The 11,886-nt window shown below is 40.5% G+C and overlaps 1 protein-coding gene across 4 annotated transcripts in view; it reads right to left on the reverse strand.

Moving 5' to 3' along the window:
* Nucleotides 1-1,376, reverse strand: part of palmdb (palmdelphin b) — a 74,110-nt gene extending 72,734 nt beyond the window's left edge. For all 4 annotated transcript variants that reach the window (XM_068709635.1, XM_068709634.1, XM_068709638.1 and 1 more), the window contains exon 1: nucleotides 1,252-1,376. The gene's annotated coding sequence lies outside the window, so the exon portion shown is untranslated. The remainder of the gene's footprint in view (nucleotides 1-1,251) is intronic.
* Between the last annotated feature and the right edge of the window lie 10,510 nt (nucleotides 1,377-11,886).

The following is an 11,886-nucleotide window of genomic DNA, read 5'->3' on the forward strand; positions in this document are numbered from 1 at the left end:
TGTCCATGATCCATGCGAGACACCAATCCCAATGGTATGACCCCAATATCTTCCTGTCTGTCTAGCCATTTAGCCAAGGTCCTCCTGACTTTTAATCCCTTAATCTGATCTCTGGTGGATAAACAGCACACAGACTAACAGCAGAAACCTTCACAAGTCTGCAGCATGGTCTGCTAAAAAACAATTTATCAAAGTGACATTTGCGTTTGACTAATACTCACAACACTCAGTTTAGATATATTCAGATGGATATATATCTTACTCTACCGAGCCACTGTGGGCGAAATTTAACATAAAAGTAACATTAAGTGTTACCATATTTTTACATTTCTGTAAATTCTTTACATTTGTGTACGGATTAAACAAATACAACCATTGGTAGGGCTGTTTTGTGAATGAGCCAGGCTAGGTGTTTCCCAGTGATTCTAGTCTAAGCTAAGATAGACTAACCATGCCTTGACTCCAGCTCTGTACACACACGTATGAGGCTGATATCCATCTGAACATCTCACTAAGTAACACAAAGCATATTTAGCTAAATGTTTAGTTATTCCAATAACTAAGGGAATGCTGGATTATGCTACTAAATCTCTGGAGGTAAAATTAATATCTTTCTGTGTTACAAAATATCACTCAAACTTAGTCCATATGAAGGTAACAGCAGAGTGTTTTCAGGTCTGGACAGGGGTGTGAAAATGAGTCCTCCCTCCTCAGCATGTGCTGGAATGAGTGGGAAGGAGAGGGCGCATGGTGCCTGGCTTACTGCAGGCAGCTCAGAACATCAGCATGTAAGTGGGAGTGTATGAATGTGTACATACATTAATTACATCCAAATACATGTAGTTTGCAGCTTGTCAGTTTTAAACATGTTAATTTCTGTGTTTTAAATGTGATTTTTTTGAGAGCATGAAAATAGGACGAGATGTCATGTAGTGACTTTGTAGCCGTAGCTGCTGTTTGAGTGTGTGTCTGTCCGTGTGAGTAAAAGTCTTGTTAGATAAAGCCAGACCCCTGCTAGGAGGCTGCTAATAAGCAGCTAATAGCTTAAAGGAATTAAAAGATTACTGAATCAAAAGACCCATGTCGCTCATTTTAGCTCCTGTAACAACAAGTTACCTATGCATAACCACAACAGTGGTAATCTCTGTAAATTGTAATTTCCATCTGACAGCATCTACCCTTATTAAAAGTCTTCAGCTTCAAATAGATGTTTTTTTCTTGAGGCAAATTTAAAGAGTAACAGCAACTCACCAGGTGTGTGCTGTGTCCGTCCTCGAGAAGGTGATAGCAGAGCGTGTGAAGAAGGTAGAGCTCACACTTGCAGCCTTTACAACGTTACTGAGCCTGAGGTTGTGTTGGGAGATTGTGTAGGCTGAGAGAGATTCAGACTGACTGGTAAGACTCTCCTCCCTCTCCCTCTCTCCCCCTCTCTCTATCTTTATCTGCTCCCTGTGAGTCTGTCACAGAGCCCAGTCATGTGCCTGAAATACCTCTGCCAATCTATTTTTCCACATCACGCACACACAGATATTCAATATGTATGTGTATGTTCTACATGTACCGAGTGGTACCAAATAGGCGATGATAGTTCTGCAAACAGGACAAACAAAAGAAAGAGGGCAGTTTATCTCCTGTTTGTTTAGCCTCGCTCAGCAGAATTAGTTTATTGACCTAAACATTTTAACAGTTTTACACAACAGCAAAACACTAAAACCGAAATGTTCATGGAGCCAAAAGCAAAACTCTTGATGGACGTGACGCCGACATCAAGAACAAAGCTTACGTTGGCGCTAGTTCTGGGCGTTATGACCAAAAATGTGTATCACAGTATTTTGTAAGATTATACCAGTTTCACGGTATATCACTGTATTTTTTTTTTTGCATTAATGCATTAATGAATTAACGCCAAAAATAATTTTAGCGCACGTTTCATTATTAAGCAGACATTTTTAACACAAGAACGGCCAGCGAGCGGTGAACAGCTGTTTGAGTGCCGTGTCTTCCGTCACTTCCTGTTTCCTTCACCTACATTCCCCTGGGTCCTAAGCCCCTCCCCATACAGCTTCTTATCACCCTCTATGTTCCAACGTACATTTATAACAAATACCGCACATATTACACTCTAATCAGCATTGCATATGTGTTTAACTAAAATACCCAAAAAAGCAAAAGTCTCTTTGTTCCTCCTGCATCGCTTTTTTCTGTTCTTAATGTAGCGACGGAGCCTCTCCCAGCTGTTAGCAGACTTGTACTACCGGGGTAGCTAGAGAGCTGTAGCCAGCATGCCGTTCGGCAGTGTAATTTTATAAATGTACAATTATTAGTGTTACAAATTGTTTATGTGTCACAAACTGGTGTTTGTGACACATAAAAACAGTGTTTTGCCCTGTTAAAGAGCGTTAGTTGTGGGTTATTAATTGTTGTTTTAAAGTTATAACCATGATTAGGGGTCCCTCTCAATACAGTTAAGACAACTAGCTCCGACCGTAGCGTTGTAGCGGCGAACAATATATTTTGCTGCCTGTTGAAGAGTGACAGCAGTTGTTTCAGCTATGCCAATATATGAAAAATTAATATCATTCGGGAAATTAAAACCGGTATACCCAACACTAGTTGGCACCATTTTTACGAACACGGCACACCTGAAAATCAAGCTCAGAAATGTATTTCTTGGTTACTTAGCTACCAAAACAATATGTTCATCCAGCAAGACTCATTTAACTTGAGTTATTAATTCATTATTCACCCACCTGCAAACAGGACAAGTAAATGAGACAGGGCAACTTCACTCCTGTTTGTTTAGCCTTGCTCAGCAGAATCAGGAAAACAACGGCATCGCGGCGTCAAGGTCATAATTCACTCTAAGCAAAATATAGGGCCCCCCTGTCTACTGCTGGCTACAAGCTGAGATGTACAATATATACATATTGGTTGTACATGAAAAATAAATACATTAACACACATGTGACAATACATTGGTGGGCGTCACATATGCACAGACTGTACATAAAGGTAACGTGCAAACCTACAAACAATGTAATCAACTTCTTTACATATCAGGGTCCACATTAGTGTCCACAGTGTGCATGGCATGGACACAACTCCTCATTCCACTGTAAGACTTTTTGAGGGTACTATATGGAGCATACATATTTCACTCAGAATTCAGATAAAAATTCAGAGCGTATGTATATAGTGCACTAAATCAAAAATGGGGATGTTTTCAGACTCGGCACAAGACCAACTATGTGTTAGTTTCAAAACTTCACTGAATTCCAAGTGGCAATTCATTTGAATGACAATGCTCAACAAGCAAAATAGCCTTTCTCTCCCTGGTTTGCTACAGCGTCGTCCGACACAGGATTGTCATGCATAAAGTCTGGTCCCACCTGCTCCCTCCCGCTAGGTAGAGTAGTAAATACTACGTCACCATCTCTTTGACCTCTGTTTGAAATTGTACATAAGAATCTTTCCATACATCCCACATGTATCTGGTTGTGTAGTATTTGACAGCGCTCTGTTTCCAGAGAGCCATAAATTAACATGCATTAAACATGCGCATGCACAGTACAAACAAAACAGGGATCTATTCAAAAGAAATATTGCTCCATAGCCCCCTATGAGTAATCAAAAACAGGGAACGTTTAAGTCATCTTCAAAAGGCCTGTACATACTGTATGTATGTTGTTTTAACACTTGTGTGTTTTTAGGACGCTAGAACTTCATAATTGTGGTACAAGTAGACCAAAAGGTATCAGTACATAACCACCATAACCAAGACTGTAAATGAACAGTTAAGTCTGCAGCACACAGCAAGTCTCTATCTGAATTTGCTGTGTGTGTGCAGCTGTCCATGCACATGATGGACGTGCACAGACACCAGTGCTGACATACAATTAGTGTACCACTCCTCCATATTTAGCTTCAAAGAGTGTGAGCAGTGAAGTGTGGATGGGCATTAATATGTCTGTCTGCATGTCATTCTCTTTGTAACTCAACTCCAGTTATCAAAGGCCAACGATACATGCAGCTACAACTGATGCTACTATGACAATGTAAGGCATTCACTATTAGCTATCAGGTTGTCAGACAGTCATACATGTTAGGCAGAAGCAATGCGTGTGATTCAACTTTATATTTTTGAGTTCCTTTTGAAATACTGCTCTACCTAAAAGCTTTAATTGAAGAGGTTGCTGTTGCCATAGCAACATTACCCATTGAAAATGTGTACATGCTTGGTAGACAGAGCAGATAGAAAGAATGACGACATATATCTGCTTTTCAGGCTGTGTGTCCTCAGTAAAACAGATGCCTGTATACATGTATTTACCAATATGTACTGTCACTGTTGAAAACTAGTGACAGTTGGGGTTTTCTGATGTAAAGTTGATTGCACCATTTATACCATCAACTAAGGTGAGATCCCACAATTATCGTATTAGCTTTTTGATTGGAGAACAGTATTCAGTAAGCTACAGGATACTGGAGACCTTTTATTGTATATTGGACAGTGTGTCAGGCAGTTGAGTTTGAAAAAAACGTAATCTCAGGCCAAGAACTTGATGACTCAGGACGTCTTCAGAATGACTTAAGCACAGAAAAAAAGCAAATATAAATAGGGCCACTCTTGTAACAATTCACCTAATTACATAAACCGAAAAAGGCAAAAGTACAAACGCTAAAATTAAGGGCACGGGCAGATCTGAATTGGTAGGTTTACAGAGTCTATATCTACCTGAATAACCTGGTGGAAGGCACAAAAACCCCGCTGAATATGATCTCCCTATTATTCCCTATAAGGATAGACCACACCAGACACCAAAGAAACCACACTGCCAGGTAAATGTAAAACAATATATTAATATAACTCAAAATTCACTCGGCATACAAACAACAAAACCAAAATAACCGTGAGGCTCCCGCCGTACTTCGACACAATAAACTAAACATTTACAACAACGATCACCCAAACCCCGAGTCCCATTAAATCAGAAAGTTCCTTCAAGTAACGAAAATCAGTCCGATGACAAAAACAATCCCCGAGGCAAAGTCAATGACCAGGGGAAGTGCGGCGATCCAGGGAGCTAAAATACTGGGCCCCCTGCAAGGACTCCAAAATGTCATGCACCAGAGGCACGGGATAGGCATCGTGGTGTGTTTTAGCGTTAACTCCCTGGTAGTCCACACAGAAACGGGGTGTCCCATCTTTCCTCTGGGTTAAAACTACTGGGGAGGCCCACGCAGAAGAGGATGGTTCAATGACACCATTGTTTAGCATTTTCTCAAGTTGTTCCTCAATAACCGCCTGCTTTTGTGGTGACACTCGGTAGGCTCTCCTTCGCACAGGTAGCTCATCTGTAGTCCAGATCTGATGCGTTATGACATCAGTGGCACCCGTGGTCTCTGTCCAGACTTCTGCAGCAGAGGCCTGACCACCTCGGGTTGGGCCTCCAAAAGTGGAATTGCAGGCTGTTTGACATCGGAGTCTTCCATTACCGGCATGTAAAAGTTGACTGCAGGGTCTACATGACCCCACTTTAGTGCATCCCGAGCCTTTGGTAAGAACTTATACTCTTTCCCGCCTGGCATGACATATTGTCTCAGGTGTGGCTTTAACACAATTTGGCTTGCACACATGAAGTCCAGACCAAGCAGTAAAGGCATGCACAGCTGGTCCTCCCCGAGCACATGTATTCCGACAGTTATTGGGGCCCCATGGAGGATAAAGGAGCAAGGTTGTTTTACCTAGAGCCCTGCTCTCTTGCCCATTTGCCATGATAAACTTTGGAATCTCATTTGCACTCAGTGTCTCCCCAGCCTTCTTTATGCTGCTCCACAGCGTTCCACTCATCAAAGAGTATGTGCAGCCCGAATCCAGGACTGCGTCACCTTGTAAGCCTCGGACCCTTATTGGCACCACCAGGAGAGTTGGGACTCCCAGCACAGAGGTCACATCTGAGCCGTGACCACGGCCCTGACCCTGTTCAGGCTTCTTGCCTGTTTTTTTGGCCGAGCGATCTAAAGAGGTGGTCTGTTGTGTTCGATTCCAATAATCTTTGGAGTAACTCCAGTCTTTCTCTATCAGATCACCTTGACCACCTGGTCCACAGTGGTGACAATGCCACGTAGGTCACTGGCCAACCTCGGATTACATGCCCTGAAGATGCGCCGCACCATCTCTTCCTCCGACATGTCAGGTCTCCATTTCAGGCAGAGTGCACGGTGGTCATATGCAAAGTCCCTCAGGCACTGGGTGGGTAACTGCACACTTGTGCGCAGTTGCTCCTCAATCTCATATAACTATGTAATAATCCATTGAAACCTTGCTTCGGATCCGTGGCTGAGCAATCGCCGGAAAACCGTGCTCTCCTGAGTCCACTGAACGTAGCTCGCTTCCTCCAGTCTGCGTGCATCTTCCCTCGCTTCACTTCCCCCCCCGACACAATTTATACATAAAAATGGTCAACCCAACTACAGCAATAACAATAACAGATCCTATTAATATCCTGTGTTATAAATACAGGCAACTAATAACATTACAGTACTTTATATATGTGAAGGAACGTAACCCACAGGTTCCCCATTCACATTTTCTGTACATACAGGCAGACTTCTGGCAATCATTACACTCTGTTGATGCAGCAAACTTACCAATTAAAAAAATGTTGAGTCCAACAACCAAGATTCCATTACAACAAAAAGAAGGGCACGTCTTTATTGCATGGAATGTCTTACCTTACAATGAATAAGAAATGCTGAAATAAGACTCAATAGGGTGTGCTGGAAGTAGGCGCCCTCCGCCGCCTACCTCCAGCAAGTTGCCTAGCCAGGGCACTCACCAGTGCCCCCCGCCACCTACTTCCAGCAAACACAGCAAGTTGCCTTAGCCAAGGCACCTGGCACCTGGATGCCAGTGCCCCCACGCCGTCTATTCCCAGCGATGGACCCACACAATCGGTCCACACAACGATGCCGCTCCCTCTGCTGTTTTTGGGGGGTTTCCACGACAGAAGACGATTTGCCGTAGACCAGCCCTCGGACCTTGCAAGCAAATGCCAAGTCGTTTTCCCTTCATGCAACAAAATCGGACCAATAGTAGCCGCATCCATTATGTGGGGCCACGAATGTCCCAGCAAGTCCATCTTCTTAACTCCTGACAACCTAGCACTCGTTTACCCAATCATCAAAGGATGCTGCGACACCCATCCATCAAGGGTGCGCTCTCGATGCAGCTCACGTCTGGGCCACCGCAACGCCATGGCTTTTTTGTTTTTCATTCCAGAAGTTCAGAAGATCCGCCCTCTTGCAGACACCTGTCCAACATCGGTTCCGCCATATCCAACGCCGTCTTTAAACCCATAAATCCTTACTCGATTTTGCCGACCATCGATCAGTAGAACTCCATCGTCGATAACCTATCTTCCCACGCCTATCAACTTTACACTCGCCAGCTTCATCGACCTGCACATGAGCAGGCAACCCTGCTTTCTCAGGAGGACTTCTTTTGGGGATCTGCAAGGCCCGGGAGCCGCAGTGGATCCTCAACTATGCCTTCCCCCAAACGGCTACTGGCTAATCTCCACCAACCATTCCTCAACGCTCCAAATAATCGACGAAGGTTCGCCCTCAGCTGAGGTGGGGTCCTAGCTCGTGAATTCCTCTATGAGCAGGGGTAATAGTATGGCGCTACAGCATACTATAGAAGTCCCATCTGGAACAATCGTGACTTCTTATTGAATAGAAAACCACTACATTTTTCATCATGGATTAGTAAATGTGTTACAAATCTCAAACACATCTTCCATAATAACACTTTTGGCTCATAGTCTCATTTTCTTATTTGGTTCAGAAGCAAGGCATTGGAGAGAATCACTTCTTAGAATATGGTACTTGTATATCACTTTTCTAGTCTTTCGACCACTTAAAGCACTTTGACACTACATGTCATCGTTCACCCATACACACCCATTCATACACTGATGATAGGGGCTACCATGCAAGGTAGAAAAAAAATCTACTAATAGAACATATTTCAATGGAAAAATGATCTGCCTCAATAAAATAAAAAAAACGCTGACTGTGACTTAATCTGGAATCCGATTGTCAATACCCTAAAATTTGATCAAACAAGCCATCATTCACACACACACATCTACATAATAATATTCTATTTAAATAATTATTAGTGCTGGGCAACGATTACAATTTTTAATTGCATGATTTTCTGCGATTAATCGCATTGTTATGCGCAAAGTTCAATAATGAATTCGAAAGTAGTGTATTGAGCACTTTTATTTTAAAAGTACTGCTATATGAACAAAAGTGCAATAACATTTGGTTTGCAAACACTTTAAACAAATAAGGTGCTTTTTAACAGCAGTTTTCCCTTTACACAGTAACATCCAGTTTGGATGGGTGATTTGCTGGCATCAACGGTGTGTATTGCATTTTTTTTAAAACTGCGTTAATGTGCAATAAAATAATTGTCGCCGTTAATTAATTAATGCGTTAACGCATTAACACGTTAAGTTGCCCAGCACTAATAATTATTAATTAATTAACTAACTTATTTTTTTGGATCCCAGCACTAATAATTATTAATTAATTAACTAACTTATTTTTTGGATTATATATTATTTCTACTTGAATTGTTATTATCATTCTTTTCTTACGATACGATTTCTTTTTTAAAATCATATATATACTACATAAATATATTTTTCTTTTTATATATATATATATATATATATATATATATATATATATATATATATATATATATATATATATATATATATATATATATATATTGTTTTTTTTACATGTACAGTATTTGTGTATTTATGTTGATATTGAACTATATCTCGTGTTACTACTTAATGTCAATTGACACCCCTCACTCACCCATTAAACGGATCACACATAAGATGGACACACACACACACACACACACACACACACACACACACACATCTATATACATTTCGCTGGACATCCATTTCTCTGTCATTCTCCTCAGTTTGCTTTTGTCCCCTTTGCTTTTTGTCTCTGTCTTACTTTGTATAATTCCTTGGGTTGTATATGTGTTCATGTATTTATCTGCACTTGTTTTGTCCTCACTTTTCTACTAAATATAAAATTAAAAATAAACAGCTAATGTGTTTTTGGTAGTATAATTCAACACATCTTCTTTGTGGCATACAGGTTGTTTCCACATTACATCTTAATGCTCATAAACACTCCTAAGCTGAAACAACGACTTCCTAACTAAAAAAAAAATTAGATCGTCCGAGGGGCACGTGAACGCACCATTGTCTGCACGCTCCGACTGCCATTCTACTTTTCTTATGAATTCCAAAACTGTTTAAGTGACCTACTGTAGGGAAATGACAACTTCTGCTGCAGCTGACTGTCTGATATCGAGCTCTGTGGGTTTCTTGCCAAAATATCCCAAATAAAGTAACAGAAAAACTAAGCTGTGATGTTTTACTATGTTCAATTTTATTCCAACAACACGGACTGTAGGTCAAACAAGCTGTGACATCTGTAACTCTGCTGGCAAAACATTGTGCATGCTCATCTTTACTTCCTAAACACACATAGTGCCTGTAAACTGTTCAACTGTTGTTGAGGAATATAGTTATATATTCTTTCTAAATTAAAATAAAAGAAATTGTTATGATTTTCTCAACTCTCTTTTAATAACTCTTAAAGTTACCATCATATTTAACATATAAGGACAACAACAGGAAAAAGTGAATAACCTACTGTAATAAACAACCATTCCAGCTAAATGTTATTGCTTCTCAATACAATATTTGTTATATAATTAATGTCTTCTAAAGAAGAAAACAAACAAATTGTTATCATTTTAGGAATGCTCTTAACAGGCCCAAATACATTGGTATTTCAAATGATCATTTAAAACAGAAAATAATGATGAGAATTGATTATAAAGTCATGAAAAATGAATAATTGAATAAAGCACCTGTGTGATATGACAAAAAGTGTAACAACATAATATGCTACAATTATGGCAAGTGTTTCTAATTTATTTGCACACCATATAGGTGATGAATGTGTGTGTTCAGGAATGCATGAAGCTTAGGGTGAGAGGAGAACAATATGAAAGGATCAAGGGTAGGGTAGCACCTGTCCATGGGGTTAAGGTAAAAGAGCTCCATTTGTCAACATTAGAATGAGCTGTGGTGTCCTATGTTTTGCAGAGACTTGGAAGGCTGGATCCTTGAGTGCCGCTGGCTCGTGCACAGATTGTGACGAAAGGAAAGGAGGAGGTGTGTGCTAATGATGAATAATGCATGAACTGACAAACTTGAAGTTACGCTGCATTTCCTCATGTGTAAATGCTCACAGTGCCTCTCAGCTGCCTCTATTAACCAGAATGTTTACTTTTATGACCCAACCCACAATGTAACTGTGACCTGTACATCTCTTATGCGCAGGTAGAGTTGATAGGATTGCATTTCACTGGAGTTGTACTTTGAAAGATTTCATATGACCAATAAATTGATTGATTGATAACATTGAGTTTGAATGCAGAGTTGTAACTCTGTTATGTTTTTCATTCTGTACACATCTATTGCACTTCTGTCCATCCTGGGAGAGGGATCCCTCCTCTGTTGCTCCCCCTAAGGTCTCTTCCTCTTTTCTCCCCCTTTAAGATTTTTTTGGGGGGAGTTTTTCCTGTTCCGATGTGAGGGTTCTGGGACAGAGGATGTTGTATGTGTACAGATTGTAAAGCCCTCTGACGCAAATTGGTGATTTGTGATTTTGGGCTATACAAAAATAAATTGAATTGAACTTATTTCTATAGTGATACCTATATTCTGCTATTTATAGCCTTTTTGATTTATGCTAGTTATAATATATATGACTTGCTTTAGTGCTTTAGTCTTGTTTGTATTTCCTCACTGTCCTTTCAATTAGCTGTCTGGCTAACACTGCCACATTTACAGAGATGTTGATTAATGTGCGTTGTCCTTATAAATAAAGACACAAAATGAAATGATGTTTTCATAATTTTCTTTGTTCACCTCATGGAAACCACAAGGTCCACTTAGTAGCTAGTTTCATGCGTGTCATGATCTTGTCATAAGACCAATACTGGATTATGCATTAAGATGGAACGCTTTCAGGTCTTGATATGCTCGAACTGATCTTCTTGTGAACATTATCAACACAACCCAATCTAACAACACCATCAGAGCATCAATGATGCATTCAGTCATTCATAGCACAGTCCTTTTCATCATTTCATCATCGTTCTCATCATCAACACACCAATACAGTAGTATTGGTGTCTACTGCAGTTAGGCAGTGTTTCCATGGCAACCACTGAAGTGAAGTGGAGTGTTTTAGCTGCTCCAGTCTAAAGATAGAGCCCTCATAAACACAACAGTTGGGCATCCTCAGTGATCATTTGAAACAAAGACAGAGGAAGAGTGCCTACACCAGAGAATGAATGACAGTGGATGTACCACACACAGAGAAATAACATTTAAGGACTAAATATATGATCATTACCACAGGGACGTTCGGTCAGGGGAGGCTCACCTGTCATCATGACAAGTAAAAAACAAATAATGCTAAAATAAAACAAATATTAATATTTCTCTACTGATCTGTGCTATAAATGTAATTTCTGTATGATTCCAATCATTTCAAGCATTTTTATAATCAAAATCGCTGAATTAGCGCATGTCCTGTTCAAACAGAGAGGAGACACGTGAGGTGAGGCAGCGACGAGCTGTGCCTCACCTCAGATTGCGCAATCCCTCACAAACTGGGTTGAGCGCGTGCCTTTTGCTTTCTCATTGTTTGTCACCACTGTAATATTTGTAGACACTTTTATTATATGTCCTTTCT

This window comes from Cebidichthys violaceus, unplaced genomic scaffold, assembly GCF_023349555.1.
Source record: "Cebidichthys violaceus isolate CVI_PGR_0920_01 unplaced genomic scaffold, fCebVio1.0.p SCAF_15, whole genome shotgun sequence".
Lineage (NCBI taxonomy): Eukaryota > Metazoa > Chordata > Actinopteri > Perciformes > Stichaeidae > Cebidichthys > Cebidichthys violaceus.